Here is a 5,066-nt window from a genome sequence, read left to right on the forward strand (position 1 = left end):
CACTTCCCAGATGACCTCTCACCGCCTTGGCAGCGTCAGGCCACCGCGACCGAGGCCACTGGGCGCGCAAAGCATAGGTTGCCACCGCGTCCGCGGGAGCGACACAGGTGTAGGGTGAAGGCTGGGCGAGTGCGGGCTGAGCGCGGAGAGGGCGCCGCAGCGCCTGACGTGGGTGTGGTGGACAACGCCAATGTTTTGTGAAACTTTATATGGGGATGTTCTGTGATTAGAGAAATGATTGCCATTCCGTTTACTCACAGGTGTAGTGAAGGCTGGGCGAGTGCGGGCTGAGCGCGGAGAGGGCGCCGCAGCGCCTGACGTGGGTGTGGTGGACAACGCCAATGTTTTGTGAAACTTTATATGGGGATGTTCTGTGATTAGAGAAATGATTGCCATTCCGTTTACTCATAGCCCCAGTGAGTTGTGCAGAAAAGCTAACAGTACGCCAAGTTCATGAAAAAAGGAACCGGGGAGGGTGGAGAGGGTCATGCCCTCACTCAGTCCCTGGAATCGCTCACATCAGCCCCTTTCCGCTGTCTGTGCGCATGCACCTGCCCAGGTGACACCTCAAGGAACAGAATCCTGTGCCTCCACCTACGCTGGGAAGCGGTATCTTTGTGGACGTGGGAAATCAGAGCCCAACTCAGGCGTAGGAAGTGGAGTCCATCATGGTTAAATCACCGTGACTTTCACGTTTATCTGAATTGGCTAAGAAATCACACTTTCCCTTTGGACCGTTTGTTACTGAGGAGTTAATGTTTTATTTCCAGGCCTGAACTATTTAGGTATGTTCTGCTTTAGTTTGGTTCCTGATATTTTGCAGAAACCCTGCGTAAGTGAAGGTGGGCAGTGTAATGGTTGTAATAACGCTGATCATAAGGGCTGTTATGTGTCCGTCATTGGCTCTGTACTAGTGTTAGGCACATGTGGTCTCATGCAACATCTTCTATGAGGGGGTTGGCTTACCTGCCCTTCACAGATGTGGGAATTTGAGTAACTTGGCAGAGCTCACTTAGCTAGTTGATAACAGAACTTGGACACAAGCCTGCCCCGTTCTGGCTCCAGAGTCCATGCGTGGAACTCTGTGTTAGAAGTTCTTACAAAAAACGTAGAAACTGATACCAGCAGGGGACAGGGCCATGCGTCCTGTGGGTGTGCCTTTGCCCCAGCCTGCCGACCTCAGGAGGTTGTGAATTCTGAGCAGTTCACCTGGGGCTAGGAGCATTCCAGTCTGTAAGGTGTGAGGCAAAAGGGGGAGGAGGGAGGGAATAACAATGAAAGAGTGAGAAGAGTTGTTCAAGCCTGAAACTTGGATCCCTCATTCCTTTTAGTCTCACATCCTGCATCCAGTCCAGAGGCAAGTCCAGTCAGCTCTGCTTCTGGAACAAACCCGAATCCAGCCTGTGTGCCCGTGGGGACACCATGAAGACCCTGCGGTCCGGGTTGGTCCCTCCCCTCACAGAGGCAGGGCACCTGATTTACACTCTGGGACGGTCCTCTGGCCCTTTGCGTTGTCCCAGGCCTAAGGTGCTGGGTGACCTGGGCTCTGCTGCCCCCCTCTGACCGTGGCTCCAGCCACACTGGCCTGTTTCTCTCCTGTCCCAGCCAAACTCCCTCCCACTGGGAACAGTATCTAGCACTCAGACAGCACTGCCCAGGGACAGAGTGAGAGACAACCGTGGAGTGAGAAAATGTGAATGAAAACATGGGTGAAAGAGAAAGGATGTGAGGGCAGACAGACAGGAGGGGGCCAATGAGAACAGGAGAGGGAATGGGCGAGAGGGAATGGGCGGGCAAAGCTAGTTTGCCATGTGACTGGAATCTAGAGCGAGGTGAGCAATGGAGACCGAATTCTAAATGGGAATTCTGTGCCCAAGCACACTAGGATGGTTATTTTACTTAAAATTCCTGACAGTGGCATTGAGGCACAAAAATTGCATCAGCCTGCACTTTTTTGTTTTACTTTTCAGGGACAAATAAAAGATCATCTATCAATAACTTCCTCAGGAAGAAATCCATCTTCCTTTCTTTTGCACAATCACCACAAAACCTGGCATAATAAAGGCTTGTCATCAGTGAACTTTGAGGAAGCATGAGGTGAAATTATTCAGAGCTCCAGGAGAGATGTAAATTCCTCACTCTCTTCAGAACATATTCATAAAGGATTTGGAATTTTTGTTGTTGCATTAGAGTGGGCACATTCTCACCACAAGTTATTATGCATGAGAGGTGCTAGACTCTATCTATAATAACAAAAAAAGGTAATATGCTAATTAGACAGACAAAGCCTCCATGGGCAGGGGCTGATCCCCTTGCACGAATTTCATGCATTGGGCCTCTAGTTTATGTATTAATTGATAAAATTGAGTTCTTGTGTAGAAGTAGGAAAGGTTGGAACCAAGAAACCCTGATCTATTTTTTCTTATGATTCCTTCAATTCCCTGTCTATTAGAGAATTAATACCATTTGTAAAAAATTCCAAAAGGAAATCTTAAATGAATGGCTGATATTTTGATAAACTGAACATTATTTTTCATAAGACAAGGATAAAATGTCTTGTGAAATTTTATATGCTGATGTTTTGTGATTAGAGAAATGATTGCTATTCCGTTTACTTGTAGCCCCAATGAGTTGTGCAGAAAAGCCAACAGTACTCCAAGTTCATGAATTATTATAACCATAAATACTAAGAAAGAAGACAGCATTCTCAGAATGATTAGTACAATGTAATAGAAAAAATGTAAATAAGATATGAAAGTCAACCTAAAGAGATAGTTGTTGAAGGTTAATCAATGTCTTTTTAAATATCTTACAGTCTTCCATCAAAGTAGTCAATTATTGGTAACCTGAAAATGTTTTCTTATTTAATTATCTGAACTATTTTTACCACCTCTCACTGCTCTTGATAGTCTGAGATCTGAATGCTGGCTGTTGGTCTGTCTGTGGATATTTTCTGAAGTTGCTATGACTTAATTTTCCAGGCATACTATTTAACATATTCAAACACCCCCCCCCCACACACACACACATACACACACATACCCCACACACATCCGACTTTTTTATGGGCGTGTGTTCTGTGTAGTGGCATAGAGGCCCATGTAGTGCTTAGAAGGGCTCCCTGCTTGAAACAAGCAATGCTCTGCTGTCTTGAAATTCTTAATTGTTTTTGGACAAGGGCTCTCTCGTTTTCACTTTGCACTAGGCCCTGCAAATTCTGTAACTACGTGCGTACAAACACACGTTAAGCTACACATTGTAGATAACGGTGCATATCTTCAAGGTGGCTTCAGTCTGGTGGGAGATCAGAAGTTAGAAGTGTAATTTCAAAGATAAAAGAATGTTATAAAAAGGAAAGGACAAGATGAACTTCAAACCAGGGATTTTAAGGCAATCTAGACAGACTCACTTGAAAAATTAGTGAAACTAGGGTCTAGAAAAGATTCATGTACTTGGTTAGAGGGAAAATGGCTATAATGAATAACCTTCCATTTAAATCAGATTTATTTGTTTTTCAAGCCTGACCATGAGGACAAATTTTATCAAATTTTATCAAATGACCAATGAGCATGTTTACATGGTTGTGTTTTTTCCTTGTTGCATTTCTAAATAGACCACAAATTTACCATAATGCTAAATTCTAGTTGCTAATATTTAGCATAGAATTTTTCAATTACATTCATAATTGGTATGTTTGTTTTTCATATTATATTTAACTGAGTTTGGACTATTTTTGTCAGATCCTCTTAGCTTTATAAAGGGATGTGGGAATTCCCTTGTTTTTTGTTTAAAGAAACTGTAACTGTTTAAGCATTTTATAAACTATTTCTGGGTAGTTGATTAGAGTTCCACAATAAAACATGCCTCTTTAATAGGAGGAAGCCCAGGGATAGGAGGAGAATGCCAGTTTCAAACATTGTAAGAGTGAAAATAAAAAGGATTCCTTTGAAGGCTGAATCAAATGGCCTCATCAGATATCGGGAACCCTGCTAGAAATGTGCATGTCAGCATACTGATGGTTGTTTGAGTCACAGAAATGAAATTGCCCAGCCTGCAATTAAGAAGAGGGAAGAGACAGAGAGCTAATTCTGGGAAGAACCTCGAGGCATGACATGTCAAAAATTACATGTCAGAATAGTATATTAATATGCTATATGATAAAAGGCTAATATGCAAATCGATCAATCAGCAAAACAATTAGTTGCTATGATGTGCAATGACCATCAGGGGACAGACACTCAATGTAGGGGGTGCCCCCTGGTGGTCAGTGCACTCTCACAGGCAGAGCACTGCTCAGCCAGAAGCCAGGCTCAAGGTTGGAGAGTGCAGCGGCGGTGGCAGGAGCCTTTCCTGTCTCCACAGCAGTGCTAAGGATGTCCGACTGGGACATCCTCCGAGGGCTCCTGGACGGTGAGAGGGTGCAGGCTGAGCTGCAGGACGCCCTCCCCGCTACCCCCCGAGTGCATGAATTTCATGTACCTCTAGTAGTATTATAAAATTAAAATACAAAATATTTTAATATCACTATTCACCTGTTCTCTATAATAGAAGTGTCAGAGATAAAAGAAAGTTAGCAGAATGTATATGAAAATAATGAGAAAGCAACATATAACTGACCATTTCTGAAAGCGGGTTTGTCTTCAGACATACTCTGTCGACAATGCTGCTTTCTTTTAGCTTCAGAAGTACATTGTGCCAATAGTTGGTCTTCAGATACATTCTGGCATCACATGTGGTTGGCACCAGCGAGAGCTTTATATGTATCGCACATGCGCGAGTCAACGTTTATTTTTAAATTGCCAACGCATGTCATGTGTGCCATGTATTGGCCAGTTGGTCGGATGGTTGGACAGACTGGCTCTCAGTTAATTAGCCTGTTATACATATAGATTGATAAAATTAGGTTCATCTGGAGAAGTAGGACAGTATGGAACCAAAATCCCAAGGTACTGGGTTTATTTTTTTCTGATAGTTCCTTCATTTCTCTTTCCTCTTTCATTTCAGTTCTTAAATTCTGTAAGTCTAAATAATCAGAACCCCCTATAAATCTGGTGCCTAATTTTATA

The 5,066-nt window shown here is 43.4% G+C and overlaps 1 long non-coding RNA gene across 1 annotated transcript; it reads left to right on the top strand.

Moving 5' to 3' along the window:
* The first annotated feature begins 9 nt into the window (after positions 1–9).
* Positions 10–3,953, top strand: LOC107184292. The gene is made up of 2 exons (XR_001515115.1): positions 10–260; positions 2,622–3,953. It is a non-coding gene; the product is annotated as an uncharacterized LOC107184292 (long non-coding RNA).
* The last annotated feature ends 1,113 nt before the right edge of the window (positions 3,954–5,066 follow it).

Source organism: Myotis davidii, unplaced genomic scaffold (genome assembly GCF_000327345.1).
Source record: "Myotis davidii unplaced genomic scaffold, ASM32734v1 scaffold452, whole genome shotgun sequence".
In the NCBI taxonomy this organism is placed as follows: Eukaryota; Metazoa; Chordata; class Mammalia; order Chiroptera; family Vespertilionidae; genus Myotis; species Myotis davidii.